The 22,063-nt window shown below is 50.4% G+C and overlaps 1 pseudogene; it reads right to left on the reverse strand.

Annotated features, from left to right (window-relative positions):
• Positions 1 to 21,226: 21,226 nt before the first annotated feature.
• The window catches only part of LOC147700966 (uncharacterized), a 44,335-nt pseudogene continuing 43,498 nt past the window's right edge, over positions 21,227 to 22,063 (reverse strand).

The following is a 22,063-nucleotide window of genomic DNA, read 5'->3' on the forward strand; positions in this document are numbered from 1 at the left end:
CTTGCAAGAAACCTAGCGTCACCTTGTCCTGACCAAGAGCCAAAACAATTGGCTGCGCCAGATCCCGAACCTTGTCTGCTGGTAACCTATACTCCCCTTTCACCGTGTCAATCTCTATCCCTAAAAAGGTCAAAACTTGCGCAGGCCCAACTGTTTTACCAGGCGCTAAGGGGACCCCTAACGTAGTAGTGAGTTCTTTAAACTTCTGCAATGTCTCGCTGCACTCTCTAGACCCCTGTCTCCCTACTAAAAGGAAGTCGTCGAGGTAATGAGACACCCCACTGATCCCGTAGCGGAATTGCAACGCCCACTGCAGGAAGCTGCTGAATGCTCCAAAGTATGCGCAAGACACTGAGCAACCCATCGGCATGCAACAATCGTAGTAATACTTTCCATCCAATTTGAAACCTAGCAGGTGTTGACTACTGGGGTGCACCAGCAACAACCTAAAGGCAGATTCTATGTCTGCTTTGGCCAACCACGCCCCTGCACCTGCTCTTCTCACTAGATCCAAAGCCACATCCAGCGTGCAGTAAGAGACAGAGCAAGACCCTTCCTCTAACCCATCGTTAACTGACGCTCCTTCAGGGTGAGAGAGATTGTGAATAAGCCTGAAAGACCCTGGCTCCTTCTTAGGGACAACCCCCAGCGGTGACACCACAAAGTTTGTGAAAGGTGGGCTGGAAAAGGGGCCAGCTACTCTACCTAGTAATCTCTCCTTCTCTACTTTGGATTTGACCACCAGAGGCAACTCCCTAGCTGATCTTCAATTTTCCGCCTCTCTGGGGGCCTCGCTGCCCACATAGGGTATCTTAAAACCTTCGCTAAAACCAGATAGCAGCAGGAGCCTGTCGCGTGAGAGCAGGTAATTTTGCAAGAGGGGTAACATATTACTCAAGATCACCGGCGAGGGCCCCTTACTAACGCTTGCTGAACCTGCAAGTTCACCAGGGACCAAATCAGGGAGGGGGTGGTTGACAAGAGAAGAAAAGGTGCTGGGGCTATTGCTTCCTACTGGATTCTTTTGTGGGTTTGGAGGCTCCCCTTTGCTGAATGGTGCAAGATCCTGCTGAATGGGAGCCCCCACATTTGTTGCAGGAATGGGCAAATTTACAAGACTTCCCCCAGGCGCAATGACCTGTGTTGAAAGAGCGACAAATGGCTGGGGATGACCTCCTGAAGGACCCTCTGTTTCCCCCTCTATTCCTGTACCCACCCTGAAAGGACTGCCTATCCTGCTGCTGTTTGCTATGCTGTGTGGAGTTGCTAGAGTCCTTACTTCCTTGTTTCTTGTCCAAGGCCCCCCATTGCGAAGCAGATTAGAGCCCATGTGGTCCAGCCACAGCTGAACCTCTTTCTGGTCCCATCTCATCTCAGGACACAAGGACATCCTTCTCCGAAATTCTAAGTCGTATTTCACCCAACCTTGATCACCCCAACGAGCGGCTTCTTTTCTTATCAGGGTACTGTACTGGACGAGCGCCTGTGCCTGCTCTGGGTGTTTCTCTAATATCACCTCTGTTAAATAGCAAATGCATCTAGCCAGTTTTCTATAGTCTTTTCTGGCCACTGTTGGTATTTGGTCTTCTTATCCTCCTCTTGAGGAAAAAGGTAGGGCCGATGCTGATCGAGAACCTTTTTCAGTGTTGCCCGGCGCTAACCGCCTCTCATACTACTCGAATCTTTCAATCAAAGAGGCAGGCGCTGGAGACTGGAAGGCAGGAAACAGGAGTTTATTTCCGACGGAGCAGAACACGTCAGCTCAGACAACAAGGTATCTTCCCGAGGTGCTCTAACCGCATCTCTGAGGCCTGGCCTCTTATACACAGGTTTATGATCTTTATTACAGTTTATTACATGTGGCACATTCCTTAAAATACTTTGAAGTACGGAAAGACATCCTCGGAATCCCCGCTTAATGCCTGTTCCCACACACATTTACAGTAGAAGTCCCCGCCCCGGTCACAATAGGTGATGGTTGTCGCGCAGCTGGGTATCCCGTCGATTCCCGGAATGCATGGGGATGATCGGATCTCATGGGGTGGGGGCATTGATCAGTTGTGGATCCTTTGATAGGGGAAGCTTCCTACTGTATGGGGGGGGCAATAAATAGCATCCGCAGGGCCAGGTGGTGGCCTGGGAGTGAGCAGGACAATCGGGCACAGAGGACAAAAGGGGGAGTTTATCAAAGGATACGGGATCATGAAAGGAATGCAGGGAGGTGTTGAGCCAGGAACAGGATGGGGTTCCGAGGCAGAGTTGCGCTGAAGAGGGGTTTATGGCCCAAACGGGTGAGAGCGGGGGCTGTCAGCGCGCGGGGGATGTTGCGAGGTTAGGAGGGAGAGAGAGAGAGACGCGCTGGCTATCGGCAGTGGGCAGAGAGGCCATGGCATACAAAATGGCCGCCATTTACGCGCATGAATGGGCCTAAAAAGGGGGACAAGTTGGCGCCGATAATGTTGATGTCGCAAACTAGATTTTAACAGTCCTCCCTTTTCAACATATCTAGCCAGCTTGTCTAATCAATGTCTATCTTCATCAAGTTCCTAACCTCGACGTTGTACAATGCTCTCATGTGTTCCTTTTCGAAGTCCAAAGTCTTAGGGCAGATACAGTTTGCACATAGTGAACACAAAGGTGGCAGGCATTGGATCCCTAGGCAGAACCCACATATCACAACAACAGGAATCAGTATAATCGTAAATAACCTCCACCTCCAGTTCTTTACAGTACTCCAGAACCAACCACCAAGCGACCATTCTTCTTGTTCCTGGTGAACTTCCGAGGAAAGTCTGTGGAGGTGTTCAATGGCCTTGTATACTGAGGGTGAATTGTCCGGTATATATGTGCAGCAGCTGGACCCAATGATGCGGCACGCTCCTCCCCGATCCGCTAGAACCACATCTAGAACAAGGCGGTTCTGGAGAGCCACCAGGCGGACCGCTTGAAGCTCGGCTGTATTGTTTGTGAGGATGCCAGCTGTAATGTTCATCGTTGTTTCAACTGCCTGGGTCAAATGTCGGATGGCACGGCTGTTCGCCATCGGGCCCCAGAGTGGAACAAGTCCCTTCATTGCGTCGAGGAACTGTGCTCCGGTGGAGTCGGCTTGTTCAATGTCTTTCGCTCTTTTCTGTCTGTGGTGATTTGCCGGAGCTACATAGGTCGGAGGAAGGATGAAGGCAATGTAACAGGTGCCCCCCCACCCTTTGGGGAGCCAGGTGTAAGCCTTTGTACCACAAACAAAGTACATGCTCGGAGAGGAGACAAAAGAGGGTGGATCAGTGGAATCCAGAGTTCTGGTGATGCGGCAAGCGCTGCGGCCTACCAGCTGTGTCCCAAGCCCTTCGATGCACATAGGGCCGGTGACGTTGATGACGGATAGAGCCACAGTCAGGGTGGCAGCTGTTCGTTTCCGGAGGTAGGAGAAAGTGGGTCTGGTCGGATTGTTAAACACCTGCATCTCAATCCGTTCTTTGACGGGGATGTCCATATGGATAGAATCGTTGGAGGTCTGTGGGCAGAAGTGTGTAGCAGTTTTCTTCGTTTTGTTCTGCCAAACCTCATGAAAGAAATGTGTCATAGTTCTGCTGGATGTGGCATTATCCCTATAGCTTTCTTGCAGGAGGATCAGCCAAGCAAGGCAGGAGCCGTGAACTGAGAAGGGTGAAGGGATGAAGGGTATGGAATGTCCAGTGGCGTGGGGTAGCAACCCACAGATCCAGCAGTTGGTGGCGTTGGTAGCAAGATTGTGCTGGTGCAGCAGTTGCACAAAAGAGTTGTTCCAAAACTCCTTACGCCTCTCTCGGAGTTGTGGTGAAAGAGAGATCAGGTAGTGTTCTTTCATTGTGGTAGGCTGTGCAGTGGTCAGAAATGTCTCGTGAGCTGGTGAGCTCTCTTCCACAATCCAGAGGGTGGTCATGAGGATGAGGCAAAAGAGAAGGGCGATGAAAAGTGCAATAGTCTTTGAACTGTGGATTTTGTCAGTCTTTGAGTTTCTGTAGCGAGTCTTCGGTTGTCCGGTTGCTTCCATCATCTTCGTGTCGGGGGCTTCCATCATCTTCTTGTCGGGCGCTTCCATCACCTTCAAGGGGGCTCGATAGCGGGCAGAACCACAAACTTCGTCTGGCTTCTTTCCTGGCAGCCTTAGTAGTGTCAGGCTACAGCTCTGAGAATTATGACTCAGTCAGTGGTCTGCTTAGCCGAAGCTCCCTCCTTTCGTCGCAGGTTATACCCTTCTCTGGATGGCACAGTGGGATCGGGAAATTCTGTCAGTTCAAGAGTCTCTTTATCAGGGTAACAGTTCAGGGATGGTCGATCTTTGTTCAGGAGCTCTTCTTGGGTGGCCACGTCTTCGGTCGTCGTCAGGGTCGAGGAGATCTTCTTACAATGGTGTGCATGCACCCAATTGCGCTTTCCTTCCACTCGAAGAGCTGTTCGGGTGGTGATCAAGACTTGCCAGGGGCCCGTCCACCGGGGTTCCAGACTCTTTGTGCGCTGAAAGTTCCGGATCTGTATCAAATAAGGGGTTTTGTCCTACGGGGCCAGGCTGGACTATATACGTTTTAGAAAATACAAAAGTGCCTGGTCTCGAGTTTGATGCTGTTTTTATTATTTTACAGCGGATCAGAAGCTTCTGACTAATCGTAAAGCTTCCATAATTTATTAAATATTTTACCTCTTTTCACAATGTTTTTACGAGGTTTAAACACAAACTTTAACAAAAAATGTTTCTGACATTCAGTGAAAAACAATTATGCTCAAATTAGACAACATTTCAAATGCAACTAAGCAATGGAGATGCACCGCCATTAACAAGACGGCGTCTTAAAAAGTAAGCAGTGTGGTCCATTTTGAATCAGCTTTGCATTTCTCAATACATACAATTCATATATAAGTAAAACCTGCCTCCCTTTGACAGGCGGTGCCAAATTCAAGACAGATGATTCAGTGAAATCGAACTACATCACAAGCCTACTTTCAAGTAAGTAGTGAGTCTCACACTTACGAAATAACAAGAAATGCCACCCGTTCAGAAAAAAGGTCAAACAGTCTTTTTTTAAATACAGGTCTGAAAACCGTTCTCCCCTGAAAATAGAAGAAACCGAAGCGCTGAAATACAAAGGTATTCCTATGTCCATTATAGCGCTAAGGTCAGTTTTAACTAAATAGGAGTAGGCACTAAAAGAAGCTTTCTTTATTATATACACCACTAGGTACCCAGGTTGCCCTGAGGAAAAACCCACAAACTCACGGTCCGGGTTTGGAAACGCGTCGGCTTTCCCAAAGGATTCATCCCTTCTTCTCGCCAAAGGCACTAAATATCTGTCCCAGGCTGTGGGACTTGAGTCCAATAAATAAAAAGCCTATGGTGATCCCAGCCCTAAATAGCTAAAAGAAATTCGGCCAACAGGACTGTGATAACTTGTTCTGGTGTACCCTATCAACTTGTTTTTCTTTACACTGTTTAAAATGAGTATTTTGTTTACGTTGCATTTGAAATGTTGTCTAATTTGAGCATAATTGTTTTTCACTGAATGTCAGAAATATTTTTTGTTAAAGTTTGTGTTTAAACCTCGTAAAAACATTGTGAAAAGAGGTAAAATATTTAATAAATTATGGAAGCTTTACGATTAATCAGAAGCTTCTGATCCGCTGTAAAATAATAAAAACAGCATCAAACTCGAGACCAGGCACTTTTGTATTTTCTAGAAAGTTCCGGATCAGCACAAAGTCCCCGGGTTGGATGGCGTGCCCGGGACCCCTGGAAGCGTCGGGAATGGCATGCAGCACCTGTTGGTGGATAACAGACAGTGTTTTAGTCAACTGGTACAAGTAATCAGACATCAGGACGTCCGGGACGTCATGGATGGATGTCAGTTTTGGTGCAGACCAGACGTTCATGGGCCGGCCGAAAACGACCTCGTAAGGTGTCAAGTGATGTTTGGTGGGGGTGGAACGCATTGATAGCAATGCCAGTGGGAGAGCGTCTGGCCATTTTAGTCCTGTGGTAGCCACTATCTTAGCTAATTTGAGTTTCAAGGTGGCGTTATGTCGCTCGACTAGTCCAGCAGATTGGGGGTGGAAGACTGCGTGGAACTTCTGTTTTACACCCAACCCCTTCAAGATGAGTTGGATAACTTCGGCTACGAAGTGGGGCCATTGTCGCTCCACAAAATTCGGCAAAGGCCGTAGCGAGGGAAGAATTCCTTTAGTAGTACCTTCGCAGTGGCCATGGCAGTGTTGTCACGGGTTGGATAGGCTTCCACCCACTTGCTAAATGCGCACACTACAACAAGTACATACTTCAGGCCTTGGCATCTTTCTAGCTGGATGTAGTCCATCTGCAGGACTTCGAACGGGTGATTGGGAACCCCAAACCCTCCCCGGGGTACTACAGTTCCTTTTCCAGGGTTGTGTTGCAAGCATATCAGACATTGTTGGACCAGACGTCGGGCAGAGTCTGCGATCTTGTCATTGTGCCAAACTTTGCAGACAAGCTCGGTCATGGGGGCTGATCCTATGTGTGCAGGGGAGTGTGCCATGGTTAGTATGGGGATTAGGTAGGAATCGGGTAACAGCCATTTGTTCGTGTCTTTTGTCCGCCAGCAGCCTTCGTCGTCCTTCAGTCCCACCCGTGCCCATTCAGTCAATTCGTGTTGTGAGCTGGCCAGTTGGATGTCCTTAATGGTTTCCCTAGCGTCTGTCCATTTCTCTGCTTGTGACCTGGTCACGTACATGCGTGTCGTGAGTCCTATTCTCAGCTGTGGTTCGGGCAGTGGTGTCGGCCAGTGCATTCCCCTGTCCAATGATGTCTGTCACCTTCTTGTGTGCTTGGCATTTTATTACTGCTAGTCGTTTGGGAAGAAGGACTGCTTCAGTTAAGGCGGAGACTAGATCTCCGTGTAAGATGGGGGTCCCGTGTGAGGTCAGGAATCCCCTCTCCTTCCAAAGGAGCCCAAAATGGTGAACCACCCCGAAGGCGTACTGGCTGTCGGTGTAAATGTTTGCTGTGGTTCCTGCTGCCAGGATGCATGCTCGTGTGAGGGCAATCAGTTCTGCCGCCTGTGCAGATCGTTGTGTGATGCGGGCTGTCTCTACTACAGTTCGGGCTGTGGTAACTGCATAAGCAGCTGAGGTGGTGCCATCGGGGAGTTTGATGCAAGAACCGTCCACCCACAGCTCCCCGTCAGGGTCAGGGAAAGCTGTGTCTCTGAGGTCGACCCTACTTCTAGTCTGTTCGTCCGTGAGGGTCACGCAGTCATGTACAGGGGACACATTGGGGTCGTTCTCTGGTAGGGGTAACAAAGTCGCCGGGTTCAGTGTGGTGCATCTCTTCAGGGTGATGTGGGGTGCAAGCAGAGTCAATTCGTATCCAGTCAGTCTTGCACTCGTCAGGTGTTGTGTCTTAGTCTGGTTCAGGAGGGTGTCAACCGCATGGGGTACTAACACCGTGAGGGAGTTCGAGAGCACGATCCCCTCACTTTGTCGGATAGAGATAGCAGCGGCAGCTACAGCTCGAAGGCAGGCAGGCAAAGCTCTGGCTACGGGGTCAAGAGTGGCAGAGAAGTAAGCGCATGGTCGCTGCTTTGGGCCAATGGGCTGGGTCAAGACAGACAAAGCACATCCCTCCCTTTCGTGAGTGTAGAGGGAGAAGGGCTTCGTGTAGTCGGGGGTTCCTAGGACAGGGGCTGAGCAGAGGGCATTTCTCAATTCTATGAAGGAGGATTGGCATTCGGTGGTCCAAGGGAGTGGGAAGGGGACATCTTTAGCCAGTAGAGAAAGCAGTGGTTTCACAATGAGGCTGAAATTTGGCAGCCATTGTCGGCAGAAGGAAGTGAGGCCTAAGAGGGAACAGACTTGTTTCTGGGTTTTAGGGACAGGGGTCTCTAGAATGGTTTGGATTGGATCTGGAGTAAGTTTCCTTCCGTCTTTTGACAAAAGGTGGCCTAGGTAAGTGACCTGGGGTTGGCAGAATTGCAGCTTCTTTTTGGAGACCTTGTGGCCATTTTCCGCGAGGAAGTGCAGGAGTTGGATGGTGGCTGTGACTGCAAGTGGAGTGGTGTCGGCTGCCAAAAGGATGTCGTCAACATATTGTATCAGTACCACTCCATCTGGTAACTGGACTGCGTCCAATTGTCTCTTTAGGGCCTGACTGTAGATGCTGGGGCTTTCAGTGTAGCCTTGGGGTGCTCGACAGAATCTATATGAGCGGGCTTTTAGGGTGAAGCCAAAAAGGTATCGGCTATCTGGGTGGATGGGGATAGAGAAGAAGGCGTTTTTCAGATCAATGACAGTGAAGGTGGTGGCCGTGGAAGGAATCAGAGTCAGGATAGTGGTGATGTCTGAGACTACGGGATACTGAGGTACAACCACTTTGCTGACCTCTCGTAGGTCGATGATGAAGCGGTACGCTTTCTCATCTCCCTCTCCTTGTTTCTTTATGATGGGTAGGATAGGGCTGTTACAAACATTGCTAACTACTTCCTCTACCACTCCTGCGTCTATCAGGGACTGAATAATCTTTACCAATGCCTTCTCGCCCTCGGGCGATATCCGATATTGTGGAAGTTTTGGGAGTATTGCGTCCTGTCGGACAGTTATGTGCACTGGGTCGATCATCATGCGTCCTACGTCGGAGTCAGTTTTGGCCCACAGATGCAGGGGCAGAGTGTCAAGCAGGGATGAGTCAGCGTCAGTGATGGAAAGCATGCGTCGGGAAGGACAAAGTCTGAGCAGAGCCGGGTTGTCGTACAGGAAGACCCGAACTCCGTCTTGCGAACACCTGATAGTAGCTCGGAAATGCTTCAGCAAGTCAAGTCCCATAATGGCGTCAGGGGTATTCGAAGAAAGCAAAAATGTCGTGTCAGTGATGTTATTTTCTAAGTCAAAGGAGATCGGTGTTGACAAGGGGTTAGTGGAGGGCGTCCCATCGAAACCTATTGATGTTACAAGTGAGCCAGACAAGGGTGCCCTTGGAATCAGTCGTTTAGATAACGCACTACGTGTCGCGCCAGTGTCTACCAGAAATGGAGACTTCGTACCCAGGACCTTAGCGGTGACATAAGGACCTTGCTGGTCAACATAGAGCTCGACTGGATCCCTCCCTTGACCTAGGCAGTCCTATGCGAAGTCATGGGTGTCGTCACAGTCAGACTGTTGGTACTGGTTCTGTCGGGGACGGTCAATTGTATTCGGTCTGCCTGATCTGTCGCTGTTCGCATCATTTGTGGACCCTCGTCCCTGTCCTCTGTTTCTCGGTCCACCCGCTACGTCTTTGGGGTCCCTACTCTTATTCATCTCCAACAGAGCCGGACACTGGGATTTCCAATGGCCAAATCCTTTGCAGAATGCACACTGGTCTTCGCTAATATCTTTACGTCCAACATAGGGTGCGGGAGTACAGTCTTTAGGGGGTGGGTTCCTAGGGACAGTCGTCTGGTAATTTCCCTTGTATTGCTCTCATCCTACGGTCACCCCTTGCAACTGTGCAATCATCACCCTCTCTTTCAAATCCTTTTTCTTTTTCTCGTTTGCTCTATCATTTTCATTTTTCTGATGCTCATAATACTGGGCCATCTGGAGGATAGCTGCGGGTTTGGAGGCTGCCCAACTACTCTCGCTGGCCTGCAGCTTCTGAGAGATCTCCTGCGATAAACCTTTGACATAATTCTGGACAAACAGATGGTGTCCGGTTGCAGTGGTCATGTCCTGGCCACTGTAATCGGAGAACACCGTTTCAAACCGGGAGAAGTACTCTGATACGTCTTCCTGGGGTTTCTGACGACAGGCCGTTAGTATCGACCACTCTACTTTTTTTTCTGGGATCAGGGTTTTTAGTTTCTGCACAATTTTGTCCGGGAGTTCTAAAATGGATTTCAAAGGCTTCTGTCCCGGCTCCCGTTGTCTATCTATGCCATCGAGTTGGGACCAGGTATGTCCGAACAGCTCAAGGTGGTCGACTTTCCGGATTTGCTTCCACACATCAGCTGGCAGACATAACCCGAAAAACAAATCGATGTCAGCTAGGGTCATAATCGTTGAACCTAGGGCTGTACCTAGTTCCGTATAGAAGGCAGTGGGGTTTTTACGTAAATCGGGCAGAGATTTCCGGAATGTCAGAATATCTTGCCGATCCCATGGTTGGTAGACCCAGTTGTACACTACCCTCCCTCTTGTATCTTGATGGTTAACATCATCGTGTGTTCCCTGACCTCGTGGGGGAACCCAGTAGGGGGCAGCCTCTCTTATTGGCATCATGGTGCTAGCTTGTTCTGTTCGGGGTTCGGTTGCTACAGGTGTTGTAGGTTTAGTTTCCAACTCTTGTTCAGTGAGGTGGCAGAAAACCTCAAGCGTACGCGCGAGGAGGTCCGTCACGTCACACTCGCCCTCATCCCCGATATCCACCTTTCTATACAGAGTCATTAGGCTCTCGGGACCTTTGTCTCGATATCGGTCCTCATAAGCATTTAGGACATGATAACACAATTGTGCGACAAAGTGTCGTCTGTGGCTTCCCGTGTATGAGTTGAACATATCCATGATGTGCCCCTCACTCTCCTGTCGTTCTACTAGTGTCCTGACTACCTTGTCAATCCCTGCTCGCTCATCTTTGCTCAACCTGTTCGTTCTCGTGGGGTCTGTCTTTCGGGCCTCAAGGTCATCTGACATTGTCGCTTGCGCTGCATCTAGTACGAGGGGTTCGGCCGGCGCGGAGGCCATGGGGACCGAGGCCCTGATACTACTCTCGCCTGTGCTTGGGGGCGGTGGGTGTTGCGCTGAAGGTTGGGAGGGGGCATATGGAGGGGGCATGTAGATGATCGGAGGACCTAATAAGAGATCATCGTTGGCTCGCTGTTTCGAGGGTAATACAGGGTAGAGTGTAGAGGGTGTTCTAACAGGACACTGACTCGATGTTTCGGTTTCTTGCTTCCGCTTAGCTTCCTCTCTCTCCTTTATCTCTTCTTCTAATTTTCTAGCAGCTAGGTGAGCTGCCTTTCGTAGCTCCTTCTCTAATCTAATTTCGTTTCTCTTTTTACGTTGTTCCGTTTCTTTGCGCCACATGCCGAGACTATCGAGCATTGTGGGCGTTGTCTTATTGTTACAAAGGGCTGTTTCTAACGCGCTTATTTTATCTTCAGTGGCCACTGACTTTTCTGATCCTTTTTTGTATATTTATGCCACAGCTTGCTATATGCTATGGCGATTAATCCATGCTTCATGAACATGTCCTTATTAGAGGTGCCTTCCAGTGGAGCTGGATGGTTCATCTCTAATAAGCGGTCCGGGCTGAACCAACCACCAATCAGTGGGGAGAAGATGGGCATGACGGGTTACAACGGGAGACAAAAGTCTGCACTACCTATCTTTTCACTGCTTGCAAAGACTAGACAGAATGTCTCTATTCCGCGTTATTTGTAAGCAGAGAATACCTCCAAAGAACCAATATCGAACAACCAATGTTGGGACAATCAATCAATCAGTGGGGAGATAAAAATAGGCGCGACGGATTACAACGGGGACAAAAGTCTGCGCTACATACCCCTCACTATCTGCAAAGGAAGAGAACCTTTCTATTCTTCCTCGTTTGTAGACAGAGAGAATCTCAAGAGAACAATCCTCGAACAAACAATGTTCGGGCAAACAATCAATCAGTGGGGGAGAAAGATAGGCACGACGGGTTACAATGGGGACAAAGGTCTGCGTTACCTACCCTTCACTACCTGCAAAGGAAGAGAGAACCTATTCTTCTCCGTTTGCAGACAGAGAATCTCCAAAAAGAACCAACAATTCGAAGAGTAATACTAGTATTTTCCAAACAATCAAACAATCATTTCGCAATTTGTCGTGTTACAGTTTCTTTTCTTCCGAATCCATCGCCCGATCGTCCTCTATTCTCCGTGACTGTCATGGCACTCCTGATGGTTCCCAGTCAGGACCGTAGATCACTCGAGAGAGGTCTGTTCGGAATCAGTGAAGTTCGGATGATCGGCTGTCAGACGAGGGTCTATCGGACAGGAGCTCTCCCGATCGTTGCAGTCGTTCACTCCGTCGTCAGGACCTCTCCCACTGGATCCACCTGTCGCTGATGGGCCCCACGTTTGGGATGCCAATTGAGGAAAAAGGTAGGGCCGATGCTGATCGAGAACCTTTTTCAGTGTTGCCCGGCGCTAACCGCCTCTCATACCACTCGAATCTTTCAATCAAAGAGGCAGGCGCTGGAGACTGGAAGGCAGGAAACAGGAGTTTATTTCCGACGGAGCAGAACACGTCAGCTCAGACAACAAGGTATCTTCCCGAGGTGCTCTAACCGCATCTCTGAGGCCTGGCCTCTTATACACAGGTTTATGATCTTTATTACAGTTTATTACATGTGGCACATTCCTGAAAATACTTTGAAGTACGGAAAGACATCCTCGGAATCCCCGCTTAATGCCTGTTCCCACACACATTTACAGTAGAAGTCCCCGCCCCGGTCACAATAGGTGATGGTTGTCGCGCAGCTGGGCATCCCGTCGATTCCCGGAATGCATGGGGATGATCGGATCTCATGGGGTGGGGGCATTGATCAGTTGTGGATCCTTTGATAGGGGAAGCTTCCTACTGTATGGGGGGGGGGCAATAAATAGCATCCGCAGGGCCAGGTGGTGGCCTGGGAGGGAGCAGGACAATCGGGCACAGAGGACAAAAGGGGGAGTTTATCAAAGGATACGGGATCATGAAAGGAATGGAGGGAGGTGTTGAGCCAGGAACAGGATGGGGTTCCGAGGCAGAGTTGCGCTGAAGAGGGGTTTATGGCCCAAACGGGTGAGAGCGGGGGCTGTCAGCGCGCGGGGGATGTTGCGAGGTTAGGAGGGAGAGAGAGAGACGCGCTGGCTATCGGCAGTGGGCAGAGAGGCCATGGCATACAAAATGGCCGCCATTTACGCGCATGAATGGGCCTAAAAAGGGGGACAAGTTGGCGCCGATAATGTTGATGTCGCAAACTAGATTTTAACACTCTTTTACCCCAGCCTTCCTGACATCAGTCCCTTCCTGACCTAACAACAGTAGCGAGAATATATCAATCAATTCCCGCCTCCATATCATTTCCTTTGCTGCTAAAGGGACTTGCCATGCCAGGTGACAGTGACCTGACAATAGGGGAGCGGCCGCTACTTGGGGCTCAGGGTTAGGAGTGGGAGTGGGAGGTGATGCTGTCAAGGGGACTAAGCCAGCAGCGCTTCCTACAGACGAAATGGTATTAGATGACACAGATGATACCACAGCACCAGTACCCAATGTAGGAGCCACAGACGTACCGGAGGTTTGAACGGGAGTGACCACCCCCGTGGCCACTGGGGTCACAGTATCGCTGACGATGGCAGGCGCCGGTAACGCCGTAGGAGCGGGCGCCTGAAGAGGGGTAGGTGACACAATGCTTCCGCTCGTCAGTGGCGTGGAAGGGCTCGCCAATGCGGCAGGGGTGTTGAGCACTTGCGGGAGAGATGAAGTAGAAGGCAAAACAGCCGCCGGCAGAGCGCCCCACACAGAAGCCGCCGCCTTTGCTCCCCCTAAATTGTTCTCAGGACTACTCATCGTCATGGCGGACGGGGCCTGAGGGACCTTGGCTCCAATGAGCTCTCTCATAAAGTCTTTTAGGGAATCTGACAATAGACCAAGGTCCTCCCGAGTGGCATAAATGGGCTGAACAGGGACATGGTCCTGGGGAGCAGCTGTTAAAACAGAAGGCAAGGCGTGTCTTGGCGGGGGCTCGATTTGTGCGATCACAGTTTTGCTATTTCCTGCTGGAGCGACTGTTCACACACAAGGCAGAGCATGTCTTGGCAGGGGCTCGATTTGTGCGATCGCCGATCTGCTCTTGGCTGCTGGAGGGTCTGGTGCGAACTCTTTGGACGTTTGTTTCTTCGCTCTTTTGGATGATCTAGTCGGACCAACCTCTTGCAATTCGGAATCGGACAGGGGTGCCTCGCAGATGACCCCAGAGTCCACCCCTTCAGCCTCCTTCAGGAGCCCATTAGCCCAGGATAGACCCTTGCCCTTGGCCATTCGAATAAAAGCCGCCCACTGTGCCGCTTGGCTCGCATCAGGCAGCGAGTCATCCACCTGCGACATCTGTGAGAATAGCGATGGGGATACCTGGCTTTCCATAATCGACTTAGGATCGGTTCAAAATCTGAGGGTAGGAGGATAAAAGAAAATGAGAAAACGACCAAATACTAGGGTGGCACGGGCAAACCTCCACGGGCCCATTAACGACCCAGACCCTGACCCCCCCCCCCTACTTACCCATTTGAGGAAACTAGGCGTGAGTCAACTCCGGACCCGACCAAAAACTTCACTCTCGCACTGCTGAATGTAGAGAAAGAGAGGTTTAACAACATAATCATACCAAGTTTGATCAGTAGTTCATGCCATCCTATACTTGGAACCTCATTGCCCACACCACAATGCGTTACGCCCCCTGCCCCTTATTATACCTGTTCCTAATACAGTTTTCTCGGTCCACCAAAGTACGTATTCTTCGGCACTTCTCTCTGAAATTAGAAAATCAAATTAGACTCGCACCACCATATTTTCACCACCTAGGCCGCTTACTGCCCACAGTAAGCCAAGCCTGCTTACTCATGCTCTGTTCGTAATGTCCAATCCAGAAACCTTCTCTTGGTGTTGGCCTGCAGCAAAAGTAACAAGACCATTAGTTCTTCTACCGCCCCCCCCTCCTCCCCCCATACACCCGGTCCCAGTAAGCCTACCAATTATAACATCTGAAGATCACACGGCCTATACTCTCCCTAAATACTTTCCCCTGTGAGAAATGCGGACAAGAAACCATGATTGCCCCGTATACCTGCGCCACCTCGTGCGTGCCAAATCAGGACCGAAAATTGCTTGGAGACTGCCCTGCATAAAGGTAAATCAACACATTAGTCTCCCCCCCCCCCCATTCCCCTCACTCAAAAGGCCCACCCACTGCTCACCTCCCATATTAAACCATACCATTTAGGTATGCACAGGGTAATAATGATATCGTTAAAACTGCCGAACTCTCTGAAATCTTAATGGCTGTCTGAAAACATTATTACCAAAATAATTAAAAAGTGCACTCATATAGACGAAGAAATTATTAGCCGTTTGCTACCTCTTTGTATTGTGGCTCACTATTTCCATTAATGCTTCAATTAATGTAACATTTGCTTATGTAATTCACTTTATAATGTTTACATGTATCAGCTCTGATTTATAGCAAAGACTCTGACTCCTTGGGTTAAGCCCGCTTTATTTAAAATGCACAAAATAAATGATAAACTCAATCGGCATCATCGATCACCCCAAAGAAACGAACGCGTAAAAGAAAACATACAGCCCGATGAGCGTGAGGGGGGGAGGGGGAGAGAGGGGCGGGGAGTGCTTCAGAGAATCGCGCGTGCGACGTACATGCATGGAAACGCTCTGACACCTCGGGATAAGTATGCGTTATAAAAATGCACAAAATTAAATACCTAAATCGATAAATTCATCGCCCCCGAGAAGGGACGCATAAAGGGAAATATACAGGCCGAGTAGCGCGATGGGGGGAGGAGGTGGGGGGGGGGGCGGGGAGCGGGATACAGTGAACCGCGCGTTCACGGGGGACACGCATGCGCGAAACGTCCGCCCGATCCGCGGCCATTAATAGCATCGGGCCACACACCACGCCTACACAACTGCGCCTAAAGAAATGGGTACGGGGGGGCGAAAAACTACGCACACCACCCTGCACTGCGACAAAAGCGTGGGCCATGGATGGCCCCTCACAGCATGAGAGACAAAAGGGAACCCCTCCGGCAGCCAAGGCCCTCCCGCCTGAGCCCACCCCAATAACAACCAAGCCCGGGCCAGCCCCATCAGGAGAGCGGGCCGGCGAACGGCCGCTGCCGCCCATTACCCACAGCAGGGCACGAGCCGGAAGACCCCGCACCGACCGCAGGGAAACAGGTACCCGCAAAGGCGCAGCGACCCCTGAAACAACCCGCAACCCTATCTAAGGCAACCCCCAACTCAACATAGCCCCCGGCAGGGAGGGACAGACACGATACCCCGAACAGCCGAAACCCCGTCCCAGTGAATACCAGACCACCGCAACGGAGAGCTAAAAACCCATGGCCCAAGGCAGTCAGGAAAGCGCCCCTCCCGAGCCCCCCTTGAAACACGGTCACAAAGCCAGCCCCGATGTACGCTAGCACGCCACCCTCCACAGTTGCACCCAGTACCCAGTCCTCACCTGAAAACAAAGGCCAAAAACGCCGGGCAGTCTTCTAGACCCGCGATGCGGAATTAGCCAGGGGGAGGGGGCGAGGGTCAGCTCGCCGCTGCAAAGAACAAAGAGGGCGCTTGACCCTCGCCCCCTAGCCTATATAGCCGTTCAACCCCTCCTCCAGGACAGGTAGTGACATCACGGGGGGACCACTGGTCCCCCCAACTACTAGACCGCTCAGGGTCTGTGCCATCCTATGGCACTAAGGGTGGCCGCCCTCGTAGGTGGCCACCTTTGGTGTCCCGGGGCAGCCTAACAGGTCCCCGGTTCGATCCTGGGTTTCGGCGGAGGCCGTTTTGAGGGGTAGTAATACATAGGGGTGTGTAAATATCCACAAATAAGTGGCCCCGCTCACTTTTGACCCGGTGATGAGTGGCCCGTCTGAACAGATGCTTCGGGGCTGGTGTCCTGATGACTCCCTTCACCACTCCAGGCGGGGCCAAGCCAGCCATGTGGGGAGCGAATTAAGAATGAACATGTCCCTTAACAATGACATCGAAGGAACATGCCCCTTCCCATGTTTTTATTTATTTATTTTATGCAATTTTATATAGCGCTGACTTTACCCAAAAGTGTCAGAGTGCTTCACAATAGGAACGGTAGTGATACAGGAGGAACAATTACAAGTCAGCATGTTAAAGAAGCAAACGTTGGTTATATAAGGCAATAGTGACAAGGGGCATGTATCAAGAGCAAGCAAAAGACAAGAGGTAGCAAACGATACGGTACAGGAGGAAGAAATGACGTGCACATATTACAAAAGCGTACAAATACAAGTAGAGGTATAACACTGCATACATGGCAGATTCCTAGCACAAGAACAAACGTTTCGTTACATGAGTACTACGGGTAACAATGCAGGCGACAACTATTTTCATCACCATTTCTCTGCCGCCACGTAACAAAGTTGGTCACGCTAACGGTGGCAGGAGAGACAGGGACCCCGGCTCGCGCTATCGCAGACACAGTAAGGGTACAAGGAGGCAGGGCCGACGCAATGTTGGGGGGGGGGGGCACGGCTGGGCAGGGTGCCTGGGGTTTACCAAGCCGCCTTTGCATGTGACGTACTAATCGTTTCTCTTTTAAAACAGGCAAACAGCCGATAAAGACAGAGGTACAGCGCCATGAGCTGGTTTGGGTAAAGGTGTGAGTACACAAGTGTGTGGCCTACTGGTCACGGGTTCGAGCCCTGATGGGCCAAGGTAGAATTTCCCTCCACAATCACACCGGGCGCGCGCTCACAGAGGTGGACGCGGGGGTGCAAGGGGGGGATAGGGGGCAGCGAGGGACGCGATGCTGAGGCCTCCGTTTGGCGAGCCAGCATTTGCGGCGAGAGTGCCATAAGCGCCCTTTGGCCCTCCCCGGCCCCACAGACAGGTTTCTTCCGCCCCAGCTGCTGCGCGATGGGGAGGCTTCAGAAGTGCTGGATGCCCCGTTTAATGACCCGCAGCAACCTGGTTGACCAACCACGGTATTGCGGGTGGCGAAGTCGAGGCAGCTGAGTGAAATTATTCACCACCAAGCCTTCGGCCACGGGCAGGTTATGAGTGGATCATAATAGGGCCCATTCGGACCCATATCTTGAGGAAGGCTGTATGGAGGGACTTGGGGCCAGATGTAGGTAGGCCAATACCGGTCGGTAACGGCCGAAATTACCGAATTTCGGCCGTTACCGACCGGTATTCGGCATTTGGGATGTAGGGGACAGAAAAGCATCCGAATCGGTAAATTTACCGAATCGGAAAAGATACCGAATCGGTAAAGTTACCGAATCGGAAAATAAACCAAATCAGTAAATTTACCGAATCGGTAAAGTTTCCGAATCGGTAAAATTACAGATTCGGAAAATATACAGAATCAGTAAATTTACCAAATCGGTAAAGTTAACGAATCAGTATAATTACCGAATCGGAAAATAAGAAGTGGTAAAAATGAGTATTTGAGATGTAGGGAACCTCTGAAATACCGAATTTGACTGAAATTCGGTATTTAAGAGTCTGTAATTACCATGGATTGAAATCAGGTGGTAAACAGGTGCAAGGTATAATAAAGGCCCAAAATGCAACATTTTCTCAACCATGGCAGCATTCTATGTCATTGCGAGGCGGCTACGCCTACAGGCTGAAGGTGAGAGGGTCTGGAGGAGGGAGGAGCAGGTGTACAGATAGAGGATCACTCTATTCCAGCTAACTGACCCAGAGATCCTGCAGAGGTACAGGCTGGAACCCCAAACCATCATGGACCTAATCAGGGACCTCCACCCACTTTTGGAAATCCAACCACAAGGGCCCACGCCATCCCCCCCCCCCATGTCCAGGTGCTGTGCAGCCTACACCTGCTCGCATCTGGAAGTTACCAGAGTGTGGTTGCTGTGGTAGGTGGGGTGTCCCAGAGCTGTCTGTCACGCTTTTTCAAAAAATTCCTTGATGCCATGCTGCAGTGTATGCATTTATACATCCGCTTTCCTGCAACGCATGCAGAACTGCTAAGGACAAAGACAGACTTTTACCAGGTGGCGCATTTCCCACACATCATAGGCTGTATTGATGGTACCCACGTACCACTATGCCCACCAGCTGCCACAGAGTACATCTATCGGAACCGCAAGTCCACCCACACCATCAACGTTCAGGTGATCCGTGACGCAAACTACGTGATCACTGACATAGTAGCCAAATTTCCTGGGAGTACCCACGACTCCTACATATTCCAGAACAGTGGGATCAATGCACGCCTGACTGCGGGGGAGTTTGGCGAAGGATACTTGCTAGGTGAGACACTGTGTGGAAATCACTTGAATCGTATTACAGGTGGATGTGTGTGAGCATGTGAATAATGTCAATTTCTCTTTACTAATTGGGGACAGTGCATATGCCCTCCGGTCCTTCATCCTCACACCCTACCTCAACCCAACAACACAAAGTCAGAGGCGATACAACCGGGCACACAAAACAACTAGAAACATCGTGGAGCGCACCTTTGGCATGTGGAAGAGCAGGTTTCGCTTAAGCATGAGCGGATTTTGCGGATTGGCAATCCGCGAATTTTGCGGATTTGCGGATTCGCAATCCGCAAAATCCGCGAATTCCCACGAATTTGCGGATTTTTTTTTTTTTTGTGTTCGCCCGTGTTTCTGCCAGTTCGCGAGGGTTTTTACAATTTCGCAATTTGCGAACTTACCTGTCGGGTCGCAAGTTTTGCGAACTTGTTGTTTCTACGTGTCCAGCCTGTTTGGGACACTCTTCTTCATCACTGCCACTCTCTGTCACCACTGCCACTCTCTGACTACTCATGCCACCCTCTGGCCCACCCATGCCACCCTCTGTTTCATCACCACACCCTCTGGTTGTCCAGTGTACATTATTTTCGGCAAAGCAAAGCACACCTTCCCTGCCTCAAGTGACCTGAATTAATTTGGGGCTGATTAATGTGTCACAGAATATTTTTTTAGCTGGCACCTGCTTCCTTAGTGCGCCCTGATTAGTGATCTTTTGCACTTGCTAAGTGCTTTCATTGTTGCAAAATTAGTTACAACACCTGCCCTGCCCCAACTGACAATAATGAATTAGGGGCTGATTAATGGATTTTAACTTCCAGCCTGGCTCCTGCTTGTCTCCCTTAGCTGTAATTCAGGACCTTTGTGGCATATGTGTAACTATTCTGAGGTTCAGAGCAGGGTCACATAATAGTTTCAACTGGCAACTGAACTCTGGAGGGGCCCCTCAGGAAGCACTACAGGAAATGGCTACTAATGATGAGCCTGAACTTTTGAACCTGGTAAGTAGTTACTTTCAGTTTTGCTAAAATCGTATTTCTGCAATTTTGCACTTATTCGCGGGGCGCGAACTCACGCGAACAGTGCGAGCAGTGCGAGCAAAATCCGCTGCTCGCGGATTTGCGGATTTTGCGGGAGATTCGCGAATCTCGCGGATTGCGAATTTCCCGAAAATCCGCAAAATCCGTGAGCGGAACGGATTTTCCGCCCACACCTAGTTTCGCTGCCTCCATAAAAGTGGAGGGGCCCGCCAGTACACACCAATCACCTGCTGCAAAATGATAGCAGCCTGTGCTATGCTGCACAACCTGGCGGTCAAGAAGGGGACAGAAGTGGAACTCTCAGATTTTGAGGACCATGACGACGAGGATGCCATCCCTGAACCACACACATCTGGTGGAGCAACAGCATCTGATGGCAGACTCAGACGGGAAGAGGTCACACGCAACTATTTTTAAGTAAGTAAGGAGACAAAGACAGGCGTAGTATGCTACAACACAGGTTTAATGTTCAAATCACTTTTGTACTTAAATCACAAAAGTGTAACAAAAAGCATTGAACGGCAATGCAGTGAGTAATGTGTAATCACACCTTGGACTGTAACAGTCATTTCCTTGACCGCTTCCCAGTGACACTAGTAGGTTGTTCAACCTGCTGACTGTCTTGTTGGCCTGCTGCCTCAGCATGGCGCCTGCTCCTCCTAGTTTCAGTTGCAGGGGTGCTTCCAATGCTGCTCCTGCTCGTGCTCTCCTCACTGATAGGCACCTCCATTGCAGCTGTGTGCGCAGTTTGTGCGTTCAACAGCGCCTCAAGAGCACTGGTCACCCTGCCCATGCCCCTAGTGACCTCGTTAGTGTTTTGCATCATGGCCTCCTGCATGTTGGAGCTCCTCCTGCATAACAGAGATGCGGCAGTGGCCAGGCGGTTGATGGCAGTACTACGGACATGTGCACGACGCCTATCCCTGTCCCTTGCAGCAAAATCATTGTCAATTTTTGTGCATAGTAGCTGCACCGAGTTGCTTATTCCACGCATCCCTGCAGCCATCTCCTTGTTTACCTGCACCATCTCCTTGTTGACCTGTACCATCTCCTTGTTGTCCTGTACCATCTCACTGATGCCCTTTCCTATCTCTCCAATGTTACTATTCAGGGACCTCAGCTGTCGTTGGCATGCCTGGATGGCTCTTCCCTGCATCCTCTGTATCCGGACCATGCTCCCCTCCAGACCAAGGAACACACTTCGACCCTCTAATGGTGCATCTCCTGGCCATTCCTGCACTCTGCGGCGTCTTGCACTACTATGGCCCATCCCTGCACTGGAGTGTGTTGTGCCAGGGCTCGCTGGTACAGGCAAGTTCTGTTGTCCATCACCCTCCATGTCAGCTGCCACGGACTCCAAATCGGGGAGTGGAGCCACGACATGCCTCCTCCCTGGTTGTGTTGGGGGTATCACATCATGCTGTGATGCAGGTATCTCTGGTGATGAGAGCAGGAGTGGGGACTGAGATCTGCTAGGGGATGCAAGCAATTCTTGGGCCATTTCTGTGTCTTGGCCAGGTGTATGGCTACTTGATGCAGCTTTCTCCTGTGGTACGTTGGGGGTACTTCCTCCTGCATCCTGACTATCCTCCCTCTCAGGTGGTGTCCCTTCAGCCTCCTGCGAGCGCCTTCGAGATGTTTCACCTGTGGACAAATGAGCGTACATTAGCTAAGCGCTACTGTCTCACAGTCACTACTATTAAATAATTATCACATTGGCCCTGTTCTGTATGCAGTCATTACATTCAGTAGTTGGTTGGTGTGCTGTTTGACATGTCCTTACATTTCCTGTCTACATATCACATCATGCATTGGCCCTGTGTATTGCTAGCAGTACTGGAATTGGGTTTACTTGCCCACTAAGGGTACAGGGTAGGGAAATGGTATGGGGGGTATGGTGTGCATTTGTCTTTCCTTTTTTCCTTGCAGTTCTGGCCGAGCTGTCTACGTCTC

This window comes from Lissotriton vulgaris, chromosome 7 (genome assembly GCF_964263255.1).
Source record: "Lissotriton vulgaris chromosome 7, aLisVul1.2, whole genome shotgun sequence".
NCBI lineage: Eukaryota > Metazoa > Chordata > Amphibia > Caudata > Salamandridae > Lissotriton > Lissotriton vulgaris.